Raw genomic sequence first — 19,247 nt, forward strand, 5'->3', positions numbered from 1 at the left:
ATCTATGGAATTATTCTTGTGCCAATAATAATGAACGTAGCTTTTCAAGAAACTAATGGAAATATAAATTGAAACTGAATAAAATATCTTTGAAACTGAAAAAGAATAAATCGCAGGCAAATTTTTTGACTTCGTTTTTAATACACTGCATGTTTTGCTAACTATTTCTCATATTTCAATCGCTGATCTGAACTTACAAATGCGCTTCCAGAGTTTTCATTTGCGCTTCTGAAGTTTTCATTTGCGCTTCTGAAGTTTTCGTTTGGCTTCTGAAGTTTTCGTTTACGCTTCTGGAGTTTTCGTTCGCCGTTCTGACACATTTCTCTCGTGGGGGCGGGGCTAGGCCAGTGTGTTCTCATTGGCTACTGAGGTTTTGACTGACAGCTTCTTCTCCTGGAAGTGAAGACGTCAGTGTTGTGTTTACATATGTGGATTTAAGCGTCTGTAATTGCTGCTTTCTATTTCATTTTAGTGATATTAAGTTTATATCTGTATTTATTTGCTGCTACACTATATTGTTGAGATGATTTCTTATAGAGGGAATAGTACAGACGAATGATATCATTATCATTAGTCATCGTCGCTATCAGGATACTGGATAGCCTACTCGTGGTAAGTCTGATTTTTTTAAAATACTAGGCTATACTAATACTATTTATAATACAGTACTGGCTTTTTTCAGGTGGAGAGGCATTTTAGAGCTCAGTGAGAGCCCATAACATTATACAGCTGTGTTGTCTTGATTTACCTGTTAGCCCAATCATTACATGACTTGTTTATCTACATTCAGTTACAGTCTTCGATTAGATCATATTTCCCCCCAGCCAGCCCAGAACAACATTAGGCTAGAGTACTGTACAGTATCTGTACTGTAGCTTACAGTACAAAAATCAGTCAATGACCGATGCCATTGGACCAGAGCGCTGTCAATCACTGCCTGATTCAACTTTGGCAATGTAAAGCCTTTTTTTACCATGCCAATAAAGCTATTTAAACCTGAATTTCTCAATTGCTGATTAATTTGCGATGCAGAGTTTTTGAAAGAGGAGAGACATGACTTGACCACAGAAAACGTCTCTGTTCATAATATGTAAACACTCAGTTATTTTGAAGTATCGCCCTGGTCGCAATATTTATTCTGATTAGTTTTGTGTGATAAAGATGACTGATAAAGCTATTATATGTAGCTAGTATGAGTAACAAAATGCTTTTTCTGTGTCCATATTTGACTAATAATAATAATAATGCAAAAAATTGCACTTCAAATGAACATTTCTGAGAAAAATGTTTAATCTTTAATAGTCTTTAATAATAAATATATGTCCAAATTAAAAACTTAAAACATGCAAGTAATTATGACTGAAAACATCCAGCAACTAGGGAATGCACAGCCATATGTTTATATATAGGGCAATACAGCCATCTACTGGTTACACAACAGTATTACAGATGATAAATGCTGCATGACTCCGAGGTAAATATTTAGTACTGTAAAATCTCTTAAAACATTTATATAATTTGTTTGGAATAAATATTTTAAGTCTTCAACTTGTTACTGTGAGAGTTCAAATCAGTTTGTATTGTTAGATTATAATACATTTCCTCTCTCATTTTCCAGGGAGTGGAGCAACTTTTCCATAAACAAAATTCTGATGCTGACACAGAGGATGGAGTGATAGTACCAGAGATCCACTGTCCCTGTCAGATAATAATCTTACTTTGTTCAGACACATCACCTTTGAATGACTGGGATCTTGATCTTCAGACACCTGATGTATTTTATTTTAATATTATAAACTAGCAAATGTTTCAATTTCCTCTAGATTAAAACAAACACAGTTCACAAGTACACAAGAGGTTGCACTTTATTCTTATTAATCTATGCTGATCTTGGATTAGCATACCAACAGCATATGAATGTTAAGGGGATAGTTCACCCAAAAATAAAATTTTCACTTATTTTACTCACTCTCATGCTGTCCCAGATGCATTTTACTTTCTTTCTACAGATAAACACGAATTAAAACTGTAAGGAAAGTAATCCATCTCTGCGAGTCCTAAAGACGCTTTAAAAACCACACACAGTGACCGTGACAGTAATCCATGCGACCTCAGTGGATGAATCAATGCCTTCTGAAGTGAAACAATAGGCTAGATAAAAGAAATACTTATAATGTAAACTGTGTTAACTATTAAAAATCACTTCCGACCAACTGTCTTACGTACATGGGTTACAATCCACTTGCATTCTATGGACTCACAGAGATGGATTATTTCCTTAAAACTCTTTGTCTATGTTTATGTAAAGAAGAAAGTCATATACATCTGGGATGGCATGAAGGAGAGTACAGTAAATGATGAGAGAATTGGGTGGACTATCCTTGTACTGCTTGTGTCCAGTCACTGCTTTGCTATTGTACTGCAACAGGAACTGCTCAAAGAATCATTGCATCATTTAAAATGTATATTAATTTTTAAAATGTATTCTGTATTTGTAATTGTGCATTTTGTATAGTAATGTATATCATGAGAATACTGTGCATTACATGTAAAGTATGCAGTTAATGTTTTGTGGATTCTGGTCTTTCCTGTTACAATATAATTGCATCCAAGACTTTCACTCTGATACTTGTGTATATGCTTTAGTGACAATAAAGAATGTACATTTATTTGATTTCATATTTTCAATTACATTCATTTAAATGGTTGTATAAGTCACAACTGAAACGGTTGATGATTGTTAAAATATATTTACAATTTTAAATGTTAGAAGATAGTGTTAATTAAATGAAATAACTAAATACAATTATCAATTAAAAAATGGCATCAAGAACATTCTTTGTATGACATATGTAATGAAATGCCCTTTGAGGTCTGTATCTGACAGCAGGCCACGATTGTAATTTTCATATTGTTTAAATTCCTCTTATTTAAGTGATCATTAATTCTGATGGTGTAAATGTATATCATGCTAACAATGAGTAGTGTGATGGCCATGGTTGCCAACCTTGATTACCTGAAGTGAAACTTTCTTGACGGCTGAATATATCATACACGTTTGCTAGTAATATTCTCTTTAAATTGTTACAGCTCAACCTAATCAGAGCCTAACAAGCAGAATAATCATCAGGAATAAACAAATATTCTCTGAAAACATTGGACACTACAATATTGTAAGTATTATATACAGTACTTTAATGTACACTTACACCTGAATAGACTGAATAGATCTCTTGTGCTTCTAAAAGCTTCTGTCGACAAAGTACTAGCAGCAGGTAAATACAGATAAAATTTAAAAAAAACAAAAAAATGAAATAGAAAGCTGCGATTACAGACGCTTAAATCCACATAAACACAACACTGACGTCTTCACTTCCAGGTGAAGAAGCTGTCAGTCAAAACCTCAGTAGCCAATGAGAACACACTGCCACTAGCCCCGCCCCCACGAGAGAAATGTGTCAGAACGGCGAACGAAAACTCCAGAAGCGTAAACGAAAACTTCAGAAGCCAAACGAAAACTTCAGAAGCCAAACGAAAACTTCAGAAGCGCAAATGAAAACTCTGGAAGCGCATTTGTAAGTTCAGATCAGCGATTGAAATATGAGAAATAGTTAGCAAAACATGCAGTGTATTAAAAACGAAGTCAAAAAATTTGCCTGCGATTTATTCTTTTTCAGTTTCAAAGATATTTTATTCAGTTTCAATTTTTATTTCCATTAGTTTCTTGAAAAGCTACGTTCATTATTATTGGCACAAGAATAATTCCATATCCATCCATCCTAGGACACATTGTTAATGACGTTCGTGTGCGCTCATTGGTACTCCTGTCCTGCAGATGTCGCTCTAGTGTGTTGCAAATTACTCATAGAGAGAGACAGAGGGCTGGACTGACTGGAACACAACGGGAGTTTGTGCTCTGCTGAGTTTTGGCCATGAGAGTGAGACAGTCAGTCTAGACGCTCTTGACAGCCTCGTCTGGAGGAGAGACACTTCCCTCTGCGGCTCTGTCCCCATCACGACGACACATTTACAAACGTAAGCCATTTCTATCTATCATATGGAGTTATTTGATGATGGCCCGGAGTGGTTCGAGGGAGTAAATGTGCTGCATCTCTGCAAGGAAAAAGCAATTGAAGTTGTTGCAGACAGTCGCAATGGAAAAGACGCGTTCATGATCTTAAAGGGACCGTCGCTTATTAATTAATGCTGCATAAATGTTCAGTATTCCGCTACTGCGGTGTTCTTAGGTTAAATGCGCGGTAAATAACGGGGCTGTGCCATTCTAAACTTTATGGTCTAATATCAAGTTTTTATTTTTATTTGCTGCAAAGTCAGGACTTTAGTATCCTCGTCTAATTAAAAGTTTCTGTTGAGAAGGTAAACACAGTATGCACTTAGAAATATAAGTTCTCTGTGACAGTTTAACGTCAGTTTGTATTATGCAATAGAAATATCAGGATGCTGTCTGCATTATTTTTATAGATTTGTTGTAAGAGGGGCAATAAGGCTTTTATGCAATGTTTCATGTTATGCGACAAAAACACTGACACACACACTAAGATAAATCCTGAAGCTTTGCTTTCAAAATGTTTATTTATTTATTTTTTATTGCAGGGTTGTGTCTTTTTGGCATGTAATGGTGCTCTTACACTGTTATTCCCGTATATAACATCCTCAGGGGCCAGTTTGAAGACTCATAATTCATCATGTCTGAGAGAGAGGTGAATCAGAGACCATGGCTGCAACCTCTTTCAGTCTCACAAAGATGCATAATTCAGCCCATACTAGTACCTTAAAATGTGGCTAGACAATAATTCTTGAAAAAACGTCCTCTGTCTCTTTCCTGGGGTCATTTTGCATGGCTGAAGTAACATAAAGTGGCATTATGTGGAGCCCCAGGCCCCAGACTCCCTCATTTGTTCCTAGTGATGCACACAGTCCAGCGCCATAACACGGATGTGGCTTTGTTCCGAAAACTAGAGAGCTGCCTGAGTAGGCACTATTTTAAAGCATCATGGGAACACTGCTGGTACAAAAAGTGATGTTCCATTTCAGATGCTGCCTTAGAAGGCAGTTGCCTTTGTAGGCAGTAGACAGCAAGACAGCTCAATAGGTTTTGGAACAGAGCCTGTGCTTTCCCTTTAAGCTGCCAAATTAAGTGATACTCCTGACCCCTCTACTTTCTGTCTCACTCAATGTCCATTTCATTCCACCTCTGTTAAACACCCAGCAAAAAGTACATCATGGAAACTCTTGGTCTTGTTTAGTCCTGTAGAGCAGTGGTTCCTAAACTTGGGTACGTGAGGTGACAGAGGGGGTACGTGAACAAAATGTTCACTTAATTTTACCCCACCCAAAAACAACATTAAAGTGTTAGGTCACCCAAAACTGAAAATATTGTCATTAATCGCTCATACTCATGTCATTCCAATCCTGCAAGACTTTCATTCATCTTTGGAACACAAATTAAGGTATTTTTGATGAAATCTGAGAGCTTTCTGTCCCTCCATTGACAGCTATGCAACTACCAATTTGACGCTTCAAAAAGTTTATAAAGAGATCTTAAAACTAATCCATATGAATTGAGTGGTTTAGTCCAAATTTTCTGAAGAGACTTGATCGCTTTATATGATTAACAGATTGAATTTAGGCTTTTATTCACATTTAAACATTGATCAGTGAACATAAACAGAAGCTCAACCAAACCTGCTTTACTCACGAGAACAAACCTCATTGGTTCTTGCGGAAGCTCTAATGTGCTGCGTAACACACGCAGCTATAAAAGCCTAAATTCAATCTCATCATCATGTAAAGCAATCTTGTCTCTTCAGAAAATTTGGAAAGCTTTGGTCAAAAATTGGTCAGAAAGGTCTCGGATTACATCAAAAGTATCTTGATTTGTGTTTGAAGTTGAACGAAGGAATTAGGGGTTTAGAATGACACGAGGGTAAGTAATTAATGACAAAAAAATAATTTTTTAACAGAAAATATTCATTTATTGAATATTTTGAATAATTGGATAACGCTCTCTGCTAAAAGTAAGAATCAGTTTAAAACATTTTCCCCCGTTTTCATAGACAAGGCTTAAGCCTAGTCCCAGACTAAAACGCATGTTTGTACATATCTTAAAACATGTCAGTGCCATTGTTTTGTCTAAAGGTGCACACCAGTAATGTTTTTTTTTTTTTTCTAAGGCACATTTATAAAAGCTACTTAAATGTCCGAATTGAACCAAGGCCTAATCCTGGCTTAATCTAAGTCTTGTTTGTGAAACCAACACATAAAGGGGGTGTTCACACTACACTTTTCAATCCATTGCCTTCCATTAATACATATGCAAATGCAGGACACTGGAATTTTGTACAGTCTGTGTTTTTATTATTTATGTCAAATTTGTGTTTTTAAAAAGGCGTCATTCTCGTTCTTTGCAGTGTCCAGTGAAAATTTGCGTGCTCAAAGTCTAGTGTGATCATATTCATGGCTTAATTACAGTTTTTCACTCAAAATTGGGGAATAAATTCCTGAAATTCCATCTGAGCCTGTGGATGAGCAAAGCCTGGATCACTTCCTGCAGCTAATGTTGCTCTAGAGAGTCTTCTGCACTGATATGACGGTATAAAGATAGTGCTGAGAGGATATGAAAAATAAAGTTGTCCTCCCTGAAGGTTTGTTTTCTGTTGACCTGTCTGAAGTTGGCCCAGCTGTTTATGCTGGGTGCTGCAGTTTTTGTTGTTCTCTTTTGCATGAGTTTGTTTTTACATCACAGTATTTTGCTAGTGACCTTATATTGTTGCCATTGTCCACTGAAAAACAGCTGATAAAAATGCAGTCCAGTTTGGAGCAAATATACTCAGTAATCTTTTTAATCCTACCACAAATATGTTGATAGCATGACTCACTCCTTCAGTGTATTTATGCAGTCCATTCATGCTTATGTACTGATACAGATATAATATGGCTGATGGTTTATTTGTAGCAGGATTTTGTCTTTAATTTCATGTTGAAGATGCAATGAAATGGTTTGCAAATTCAATTTTCTTTCTACTGTTGATGTGTTTTATATTTGAAACAGAAAAATTTGGTTTTCAGGCAATAGCCTGAATGTCTATCAAATGCAATGTGTGTGAATTTAACGGTCTTCTATTTTTTTGTGTGATATGAGTGATTACAGCTGTAATTTCTTTTGTTTTGACTTATCCATTAATTGGACTAACAAAAGCTACAAAATGTATACACAAAATTAATTAAAAACTGTATAACTACGTGTGGCATACTACTGTTTGAAATGCTCACGATAGGTTAATGCCTACTGTTTTACTTGCTATTTTTTAAGAATAGTATTCAATATGCAGTGAATATGGCACAGTATTCAGTAAATAGCAAGCTAGTGTTTCACTTTGTTGAACAGCCCATAATTTGCTATTTCTAGTCAGAGAGAGGGGGCATTCTCATTTTAGAGAGCATTTCAACAGATACATTTTTTTTTATATGCCTGTGAAAACATGATGATGATGATTTGTTTAATTTTCATAGAAGGGAAAGGCTGTAGGTATTGTAAATATGTGAAGGCCTATATGCTAAATGCCTATATATACCAGACTTATACTAAAACCCACAAAGCTTCACTTTTGATTTCATGGGTTGTAATGTATAGAGCAGAGCCAGCAAGCAGTGCTTATTGTGACTCATTCACATGCTTTCCATCAACAATCACTACATCATAATAGATGTGGTACATAAATCTACACTCCTGTGTTGCTGGAGCATTAGGGAACAAGCCTGTTAGCAACAAGCCATCTATGTACTTGTTCCTAAGCTTGGGAGACTGATTAGGGACTAACAGGCTGCTGTTTTTCCTCTTCTTCCTTCTCGATCTTTATTTTTAGCCATCTTAGGCACCCTTCCCAGTCCACCCAGGGAGTCTCTCTGTTCTAGCTCAGGCTAAGACTCCAAATTCACCAGGTTTTAGCATCTACGGCTGTGGCGAGGAAGAGAAAAAGGGCTTTTCTGTCTTTCTGCAGGTTTCTCTTAGCTGCCTTTGAAGAAGCTCAGTTTTATTCATGTATGCCCCATAAATATTGATCAGAGTCCTGGTTCAACGCATCTTTTTGCTTTGAAGGCTTATTGATGGATTAGTTTCCTGCAGGAATAATTCATTGGGCAGGAAGAGGGAGTGTTTGGGACAGAGCTTGATTTCGAAAGTCTTTATTCAAGGCCTGACTCAAGCCTGTGAGGATGCACAGCACTGGAAAGAATGCCAAGGTCTTTCGTTTTTAATCTTAATATTTTTTGAAAAATAATTCAAGACTTTTGACTGAACGGATTTGGACCAGCAGCACAGTTTACTGCGGTTATAATATTATTCTTTGATATACTTATTGTAGATTTTACTTTGGGAGCCAGTAAACAAAACAAAAATGGCCCAATGTCAATCACACATCCAAAATGCAGAGCGAGTGAAAGATCAGAATGAAATATTATATGTTGAGAGAGTGTTGATGCATATCTAGCCTTTGCTTGCCAACATATTTATTCATGGAGATTAAATCCGAGAACGCCCTCCTGCTTTCTCTTGTGTCCATTGAAGTGTAGTCTGTTCTCAGCCGTGTCTCTGATGCCTTCCAGCTGAATGGCTCTTAAACCAGAATTATTAAATTCGTAAACGTCCCATTGCCACTCTTCAGTTCCCCAGTGGAGAGGACCTGGAAATTTCGGATGTCACAATTCACATTCTAATACTATGCAATTAGTGTAGCATGTAGCACATAAAAAATAGTGTCTTTATGCCACTGACCCCTTTGCGAACTTTTCAGCCTCTAAGCTCAAACCATTAGCATTAAATAAATTGTAACTTAAAGTTACAAAGTCTTGCAAAAAAAAAAAAAAAAAAGAAAAAAGCAACTGAAAGATGTTAATTTTAAGAACATTTTCATTTTCATTGCTCATGCAAATGTGGTTAATATTAGCCATTATTTATTAGGGATGGGTCAGGATTGTCAGCTAGTCATCCAACAAGTGTATGGTTGACTAGGGAGTACAATTTATTAATTTTTTTGTACGGAAGAACTTTAAAGGTAAAGTGTGTAATGTCTGTGCCACTAGCATCACTCCATGCTAGCATGCTAAAACCCACTCTGAGACATTCTGTGTGCTTAAATTAATCTCTTTAAAAGCTCCAACGCTCCAGCGACCAAAGCCTAAAGGCCTGTTCACAGCAATGCAAATGTTCTGACAGTAGGTGGTGCTTATGCAAAAGCAGAAATACAGCAGTATACAAGAGGCAAATATTTTTGGTTGACTAGAGTTCTTTGCTGTGCGATTAAAAAAAAAAAAAAAAAAAAAAAAAAGTTAAAAATCTGTACACATTAACAACTATTCATTCAAATTCAAATGTTTGTTGCACACAATTTTTTGCACAGAATATTTGTCATTTGTAAACAAGCCTTAAGACTGGGCTTTACATTGCATCTTTCATCAGCTAAAAAATTGCATGTACATTAGTTCGATCCCCCACACAAACAAATAGAATAAAAACATTCCCAACCCTGTCTCGTCTGGTGAGCAAGTGAGCCAGACTAGGCCTGTAATTTGATCGCTGTGGTGTGATGAGTCTAGATGACTTTGCTGATCCATGCAGCCATCATTCAGCCAGCTGTGGTGGTGCAGCATTCATCAGCTGACCTGAGACATGGCTATGGCTATGACAAAGATTGGGGTCAGGGATCCTGATTACAGTTCATGGAATGAGATGAGACTTGTACTTTAACTCTGACTGCTTGATGGCCAAACCTGGCAACAGATGCCACAAAACTGCATTGTGACATCAACAGTCATCGTGATCGGCTCCTTCCACCAGCTTCAGACTCATGTATGGTCATTTGTGCTGCTGCCACCTAACATGCCCATAAGTGGTGAGGCAGACTGCTCCTCGCCTGTAGCCTGCCCACGTCTCTCTCTCCCTCTCTCGCACGGCCTCCCTCCCCCTCTTCTCTTCCTGGCTCGAGGAGAGAAAGCCGATAGAAGCCTGCATTCCTACAGCATAGCAGGAAAGCTTCCTGACACAGGCGGGGAATGCGTGACGTCCCTCTCCGACCGTGCGGTCAAACTGCTCTCGGGACAGCACTCGCGCCATGCCTTGTGTTCAGCCAAACTCGGTTGGCCTGAAGGGGAAAGGTCTCACAGTGTAGTGCACGACACACACTTCTGAGTCAGACTATTCTTCTACCCTTTGATCAACCAACCTTTTTTAATGGTTTTAATGATACCAACATTTTAGATGCTGGTGAAATTTCAAATTTCAATTTCAAATTTCATCATTTAGATATCACAGCAAAAATTACTAGGCAAACTAATGTGAGTAAAAAGTCCTTGAACAACTATTGAAGACAAGTAAACAGTCAGGACATGAAGTTTGTGCTTTTAGGGTGGGACAAGCTGTAAAGGAAAGGTTTGCACTGGATTTATAATACAACACAAAATGAGAGCATCATTGCAAAACAGAATGCTGCACAATAATAATTTTCACAACTATTAGAAGCCAAAATTGAAATAGAAAAGAAAATTCAATTAATCGTCCAGCCCTAGTGCACACTGTAAGATTTTTCTGTTTAAGTAAAATTTCGGGGATCATAAAGGATTTCTCGCAAAATCGTCTTTGATTACTTGGTGTGATTGGCCGTTGTTTCATTTCCTTTGTGATGAATATCACACCGGCCCTGTCATAAATGGCAAACTTAATATGCACTTTCGGTCTTGTGGACTTACAATGGCTGCCGCGTATGTGTGTCTGTTAAATCCATGAGACTGTAGGGTCTCCCATTTGTCATTTTAGGTTTCAGAAGGGTGCTCGCAAGCGCCCCCTTTGCGGTCGATATGCGCCCTCGATGCGCACTTTTGCCGAGCCCGCACTGATGCGATCTCTGCTGCAGACTTCTTCCTGACAGTAAAAGTGGCATTATATCACAAAAGTGCAGACTTGTAGGAAGACCGCGAGTGCTTAGGGTGCCATTTGGGACAGGGCTATCGCTTCCTTGTCCTAGCCAAGTGTGCCAAATGTGTTCAAATAATTTTTTTCCAAAGATGGTTTCTGACATTTTAGGTAGGCTAGTTCTCATTACGGTATGTAGATGTTAATCGTTTTTTCAAAAAGTATGGTTTTAGTTAGATATTTGATGCTATAAAAACAGGGCATAATGTCATGATTGACAACTGTGCTTGTGATTGAGTCTGCGTGAGTGGGAGTATGTGCAGGTCCTTGATGCCGCGGCTCCACCTCAGGCTCTGAATGACGTAATCAGCAATGACCATTACTTGGATTTTTTGGCTTCATTTTTCTACAGTGAAAGGAAGTGGAGACGTGCTGTCCATCTTTTTTTACAGTCTATGGTCCTATGGGTTCTCAACTCTGGCTCTCAGGATCCTATTTCCTGCAGAGTTTAGCTCTGACCCTAATCAAACACACCAGAACAAGCTAATCAAGGTCTTCAGGATTACTTGAATGTTACAGGCAGGTGAGTTTGATTGAGGTTGGAGCTGAACTCTGCATGAGAGTGGACCTTGAGGGCTAGAGTTGAGAAGCCCTGTTCTATTAAGAAGTGATGAAGGAACATGTGATAAAAGGTATCTCTTCCATGCTAATCAGAGTTTTGTACTTATCAGCAGTAATTGCAAAATTCACTCCAGGGAGCCCTGCTCTGGAAGTACTGTTCACCATGTAGGTCCTATATTAAAAGGTTAGTCCACCTAAAATAATTCTAATTTATTGCAGGGCAGATGTGGGAACTGTATTAACTTATCAATAACAGGCAATTCGTTAGCCAAGCACTAACGTGAATGACTGATGTAACATTAAAGTTTGCAAAACAAATCTTGCTCCATCCTTTATCTTTACTCAAAGTAGTAATAATGACAGACAATCTGCATTAATAGACACAGTTTTAGGTAATAGTGACTGATTAGCATAAGTATTTCAAGTAAGACAGTAATAATGTGAGTTAGCTAGAAACTAACACAATATAAAACACAAAACGATGTATTTTGAACACCCGGTAGAAAATATATACATCAATAATTATTCATACTTTCAGGTTGTGATTCTGAGGAGCAAGCTGGTCCAAATAAACTGGGTACTGACCCAAGAGCAAGCATTTTGTGAATCCCGAGTTGAACTCCAAGATTTGAGAAGCAGTCATCAGTAAAACTACGTGTTTGAGGGTGGGTCGAGTTGTTCGGACAATGTAAAACATAGGTGTGCGTTTTACAAATGTATTTTCTAGAACCGTAACGAATTACAGACGACTCGTTTAGGCGGCTCAGAGTCGATTATTTCTTTTGAGAGACAATAACTTTATTTATCATGCACTTTTGACTTTACAACTTTGCAGAACGTTTACATTCACAAACAGCTAGGCCTATATTACACACTGCATGAAAGGGAATATTCGAAAAACCATAATACGGGCACTTTAAAATGTATTCAAATAGAAAACGGTTTCTTTTAAATTGTGATAATATTTCACAAAAATACTGTTTTTACTTAGCCTAGAAATCTAGACGCACCCTAGCGGCAGCATTTTGCAGCCAGGGTAGTCTATCAACTCTCCATTGACTTTCGGAGCTGTAAAAACCTAAATTGGGTCAGGCCAATCACATCGTGTATAGAGTAGCCGGGGCGGGCTTAACATAATGACGACAGATTTGCGACGGTTCCCTGCTACTTGAAAACAAAGAATGGCGGCTGCTGCTGGAGAACAGTCTTTCGAATCGGCTTTGGCCGCGACTCTGGAGGACTTGGAGTTAAGTTTTTCTTTGAGAAAAGAGCAAAGAACGGCACTTAAGTCATTCTTAAAAAAGGAAGATGTGTTCGTAGTTTTGCCGGCCAGATTCAAAAGTTGAATCTATCAACTAACATTAGCTCCGCTGTTGGGAAAACGCTCTGGTTGGTTGAAGCGCTCCTATTGCGTGCAGAGGGAATTTGAAAGACAGCCGTTTATCCCGCCCCTCGGATTGAGCCGTGTCTATGGAGAGTTGCAAGACCTAACATCTTGATGTAGGTCTGGCTTGCCAGGCTAGTTTTTACTGTATTTTTGATCAAATAATTGCAGCATTGATAATCATAAGAGACTTCTTTCAAAAAAGTAGTGTAAATGGGGTCAAATTTTGATTTATGATTCACCCATAAAAATTAATCTTGTATTTGAAGCACAGCATAGCTCTACATGCTTTCAGTATTTCTAGCTATACCCCTCTGTACAGACCATCTTTGTGTCTCATACCACAAATTAAGCCTTTGTCTTTTCGTAGCGTTGTCTGTCTTCTGCCAGTGCTGCTAAGATCTGGCTAGCTCTTGCGGAACATATTGCATGGACGTGCCCCAAGTTAGCGCCTGTGGGACATGATTTCTGATAGAAAGTCCAGATGGAGACGCTTCAGGCCTGCATAGTGTTTTTTTTAATCCCCTCCCGGGGCAAAGCCTATGACCCAGGCCATACCCCTCTGGTGCGCCTTCTCAGAGGACCGACTTATATGTTGAGCCAATGTGGTGGCGTTAGTTAGTTTGAACCACACAAGGCTGCTAGGCAGACTTGCGCTGATCTTGCGTTTGCAGCAAATTAGACACTTTCTTCTTCTGCCTTATTTGAGTGTTATTAGGGGTGACCTCTAAACCATGTGCTCTGACTTCTTATAGAGGCGTTTGGGTGAAAATTGTTGCGAAATCTTTAAATAGCAATGCGTAAATGCTAACACACATTAATGCTCCCTGTGTCTCTCTCTCTTGCACATACACACAAACCTCACCTTTCCTGTGTGAAAACTGTGCTATAAATGTTCGTTGGTGCTGTGGCAGACTCTGTCTGCAGTTGGCATGGTTTCAGTTGAGATCTGTGTGTGTGTGTGTGTGTGTCTGCGAACGGAACGGAACAGAACAGCACTGTACAAGCCCTCATTCTTTAGATTGTACTGCACGTACAGCTGTGGCTTGTGTCTCTCGTCATCTGTTAACACAGGGCGTCTTTAGAAAGAGGCTGCATGCTCCGGAACATTGTGAATACAATCAGATGCATTCAGGAACGGAGAGACAGAACAGGCGAATCTTAAAAACACTTTAGCTAAAAAAAACGGCAGAGTTTTAAATGTCAAAACTCACCATGTATAAGCAGATGGGGCTTTTTGACTAAATAAATAAATAAAACAATCTGTTTTGTATTCTATGCTTTTAAGAGAAGTTGTATGACGTTTGCTTAACCTGATGGGATGTAGGACAGTACATGCTGTCCTTTTTTTTTCTTCCCCTATACGAATGAAGTGATGAGAGAGGTCCATTGAAGGATGGATGGATTTTATGATGTCATGATCCATGTCATAAGCCCATGTTTTGATAGTCCTCACTAGAGCTCTCTTTCACTACCTGGTGGGCTGCCTACCCAGGGTGTGTCTCAGTCTGTTCCCTAGTTCATTATTGAGTACACTGCTCAGGAGGTCAAACATTTCTAAGGCTGTCCTGTATAAAATATAACAATATTATAGATTTTTTTTTTAATGATTACTTATAAACCGTTAGGACAAACCTACTGTGATGCTATATGAGGTTGTTAATTATTAATCAATGATAAATACTTCTGTAGAAGTCATCAGCCTGCATTGTTAAAACTTTTTTTTTAATTAATTTGTAACTTTAATTAATACAGTGAAGATTAGTTAGTCTTAACATTATTTAGAATAGTATAGTTTTTGCTGTGGTATTGAAATAAGTATTGAGAATTATTTTTAGGAAGTCACCTACAGTATAGGCCTACTTGATAATATACTGTATATCGATATTGTGAAAAAAAACCCTACTCGTGTGTGTGTGTATGTATATTTGTAATATAATTTATATGTATTTATATACATGTACTGTATATGCTCCATGAGATTATAGTTATTTTACTTATTAGCATTAAAGCCATTAAGTATTAAAGGGATAGTTCACCCAAAAATTCACTGTCATTACTAAATTCACAAGCAAATGTCATTACTTACTCACCCTCAAGTTGTTCCAAACCTTTATGAGTTTATTTCTTCTTTTGAACACAAAAGAAGATACTTTGAAGGCAATCAGACAGTTGACGGCACCCATTGAATTCCATAGTATTTTTTTCCCTATGGAAGTCAATGTTTACCGTCAACTGTCTGATTACCAACATTCTTCAAAATATCATTTTTTTTGTTTAATTTTTGGGTGAACTATCCCTTTAACTACACAGTATTTTTGTTTATTTTTTTTAAATACTTTTTTGCTTTAAATCAAAATTTGTAATGTTGTGATTCACCTAAAATCATAAATATACTCTCAACTCTTCCTATTTACCCCAAATGTTTGTGTAATATGCAATTTATGCTTAGTTGTGTCAGGCTGTTAGATAATCTTTCTGAAACAAGAATGTTTTATGTTTATAGCTACCTGAATAGGTTTAACGACAGACATTTGAAGTTAACTATTACTCCCTTGAGCACTGAGGTTTGTAACATCACAGTAACGCAAGAGTGCACGTTAAGTATGTTCAACAGGCATTTTAGGAACTGAAATTGCTCTTACAATACTTGAACCAAGCAATGAAGTATGTGTTGGTGAACTTTTGTAAAGTAATGTCAGATGTGACTTTGTAATGTCAGGCCCACCCATCTTTGTGTCTAAACTTGGGCCTTTTAGGACACACGTTTAGAATTTAGTTTCGTTTTTCTAGTGTACTCATACATCAGAAGACGCGCAGACAGAACAGACATGCTTTAATTCACCACATGGCCTTTGAAGTCAAATGTTTAGTCTGCCAACAGATTGTGTGTGTGTCGAGGTATGTGGAGACGAGATAGCAATCTCCCCCCACATACACGGTCAATGTAATGCCTTGTCTGTCCTGCTAGAGAGTGCGTGCCCTGCGTGCGACCTCTGTACTGAGACAAACACACACCCACACACACAGTTCTGAAGAGCAGTCAATGACCCTGTCGTCTAGACGCTGTTAGTGCTACCGTAAGAACCATTGATTGGGTGGAAGCTGACACTTCCAGCATTGCTGAGAGAGAGTGTTACCAACAGAGTGTTTGGACCCCCCCCCCCCCCCCCCACTCCGGCATTAATGTCAGGGCCTTTTTGCTGTCCACACCTCCATGAACGCGCACACACCATAGGGACCTGCCAGTGTGTTTTTCCCCAGTCCCCTATGGAGTGCTGTGGTACTAAAGCCCAAAGTGTACTTCGTGTTTTTTACTCTAGCGTATGTGTACAGTCGAACACGTAGCCTTTCAAAGTATCCTCCATTTGTTTGCGTGCACGGATGCAGACAGTCGACGCTTGCGGCCTTGCGCTCTAGAAATGTTCATATTTGTCCAAAGTCCTCGCTATCTTTCTCAAGAAGTTATGACCGGTAAAATGTCTGTACTCTTTTAAAGAAAAGTTCTGCCTATCTCATAACTCCCTCTCACAAGCGCTTGTCAATGTTGGCGTCTGTTGTTGTTGTTGTTGTTGCAGTCTTTGGTATTTTATTGTTGTTCTTCCGTCTCTTTATTTTCTTCTCTTTAGTGCAACCTGTGAAAGTCGAGCGGCATGCGTGTACTATTCTGGTGACAATTTGCATCACGTGCACTGTACACGCCCAAAGGATATTACTGTACCTTTAAATGTAGATTAAGTATGATCATTTAAATATGTGAATATTTATGTGTAATACGTTATGACCAGCTGTGATTTGCCATGACTTGGCATGCATGTAACATGCCCATATATCCTGTATACCTTTGGTATATTCAGAACGTTATATTTGCAGTATGTATACTGTGCGTAGTATAAATTTTTTTCAGTATGCACAGAATACCTGGATTAAATGCTATATTTATCAGAATGTTGAGTATTCAGGCGAAGCACACCACGTGGAATACTGTATCCCACAATGCACAATATGACCTTCAATTTCAGTTTGATGAATAAATTGGAAGTAATATTTATTATTTTATTAAATTAGTTATTTATTTTTATTATGACCTTCAATAATTACACACTATACATGTGCAGTATGTTTATTATGCGCAGTATGCACATTTTCAGTTTGTAGTATGCATAGAATACTTGAATTATATTTGTCAAAATGAGTAATGTATTAATTGGATTGTTAAACGTTAGACTTTTTTTTTAACATATTTCTTGTCAATTTGTAAAATAAGTATTTTATTTTTTAATATGACCTTAAATACTTATATTTGCTATATGTATTGAGCACAGTATGCACATTTTGTTATTTTTTTATTTAAATTCAGTATGCACTAAATACCTGGGTTACATGCTGCTACATTTATCAAAATGTTCACTATTCAACCAAAACACACTGGAATACTGTATCCTACAATGCAATCTTGTACAAAGCACAATGTGACCTTCTATTCCAGTTTGAAGAATGAATCTGAAGGCTGTCAAACGATGGACACAATTTCTTTAAAAATGTAAAATTAAGTATTAACTATAGAGATGTGGCAGCAAGTAGCATGTTTGAAACATACAGTATCATTGGATATTGCATACTATTTCACATGCTAGTTTTAAATATTAGAGTAATAACAGAGTACAGTATAATACAGTAAGCAATATGCTAGTATTCTGAACATAGTTGAACATATTGCTCAAACTAGTTTTGGAGCATGCAGCATGTATTGTGTGCATAGTATAGAAAACCGGATAACCTTCTAGAGTACATTTGGCAAAATACTCTGCAGTATACATCTAGGGCGCACTGGATACTGGACAATGCGCTCAACCTTCTATTTCCAGTGTGACCAATGAACCAAAAGCAATATCATATTTGTTTTCTTTTTGATCCATTATTTGATAGAACTGCCATGAGTTAAGACATACAAATTTTCTATTAAACTTTAAATTCTTGAAAAGTTTATTGCAGCATACTGCATTCTGTTTCACACACTGTTTTAAAATAGTAGGTAGCACACAGTATATAGAGTGCAGTATGAAGAAAGCACATACTAGTATTCCATTCCCAACATTCTTTGACTTTATCAGAGTTTATCGTGTCCCTTTGTGTCTCTCCAAGCGCTTGGCATCCTCACACCTCTTTTTCTTTCTTTTTTTAATATCGCCTCCTTTATTCATTATAGTCTGGCACCCTCGGTACCAAACGAGACGATAATGTGCTTGTGCCCTTTCCATGCACTCTCTCTTGCTCTCTCTTGTCTTCTCGCTGCCCCTAAAGACGGGCTCTCAGCTGACACATGAGGGGGCCATAGGATGGTCACAGACACCTCATGTCTTCATGCACCAGACAAACACGCATTCTGTCATTTTCTGTCTAGACTATTATTTTAGTACATCTCACCTGCTATTGTTTTGAATTTATCTCTGAGATGGATTTAAGTGGTAGTTCACCCAAACATGAATATTCTGTCATCATTTACTCACCTCCATGTCATTCCAAACCTGAATTACGTTCTTTTTTTATTGGTACACAAAATTGTTATTTTCCATACATGAAGATATATTTGGGCTGTTAAACTCCAAAAAGGGGGAGAAAAACTACAACAATAATAAAACAACCACAAAACATCTCCTCGTGTTCCACATAAAATAAATATATAAATATATTAATGGATAAATAAATAAATAAATAAATAGGGCTTGTAACCAGAATTGTTATATTTGGAGGGACTATTCCTTTAAGACAGAAACGGATAAAATAACCCCATCAGCAAGAATAGAAGGTCAATTAGAAAGGACGAAATGAAGCCCAGGTCTGCACTTCTCCAGCCAATAACGTCAACCAATGATCTGTGAAAGTTTCTGCTGCAGATATATAAGATCGTCTTGTCTGGCTGAACCAGACGCAGTTTTTTTTTTTAAACCTGTCCTTTAGAAACAAGTACATTCTGATACAATCTTTAAATGAGGGATCAAGCTGAAACGGCTGCATTAGCATTTATCTGATATGTGATTCATCTCCTTATATACTGATCTGACTCTCATCGTCTTGAGCTTAAAGTTCTCTGGAGTCATAATAAGCAACCTTTCAACTCATTGCGTCTATTTTCTTTATTGCAATATGGTAGAGATTTAGACCCCCATTGCAAATCTGGTTTATTGGCAATTTACAGACTTTCAGCTGTTTGCAATGAACAAATCAAACAAACATAATTGAAATGGCTCAACACAACAAATGTTGTGGTTTCCCCAATTTCAACTGAAAATGCAACTTTTAATGACTTCTGCA

The 19,247-nt window shown here is 37.7% G+C and overlaps 1 protein-coding gene across 3 annotated transcripts in view; it reads left to right on the plus strand.

The window, feature by feature from the left end:
* The first annotated feature begins 3,871 nt into the window (after positions 1-3,871).
* Positions 3,872-19,247, plus strand: part of ldlrad4a (low density lipoprotein receptor class A domain containing 4a) — a 97,353-nt gene continuing 81,977 nt past the window's right edge. For 2 of the 3 annotated variants that reach the window (XM_079878281.1, XM_079878284.1), the window contains exon 1: positions 3,872-4,035. The gene's annotated coding sequence lies outside the window, so the exon portion shown is untranslated. Of the gene's footprint in view, positions 4,036-4,614; positions 4,722-19,247 lie in introns of all 3 variants that reach the window. The other variant, XM_079878282.1, reaches the window with a different exon arrangement.

Source organism: Squalius cephalus (assembly GCF_949319135.1).
Source record: "Squalius cephalus genome assembly, chromosome: 8".
Classification (NCBI taxonomy): domain Eukaryota; kingdom Metazoa; phylum Chordata; class Actinopteri; order Cypriniformes; family Leuciscidae; genus Squalius; species Squalius cephalus.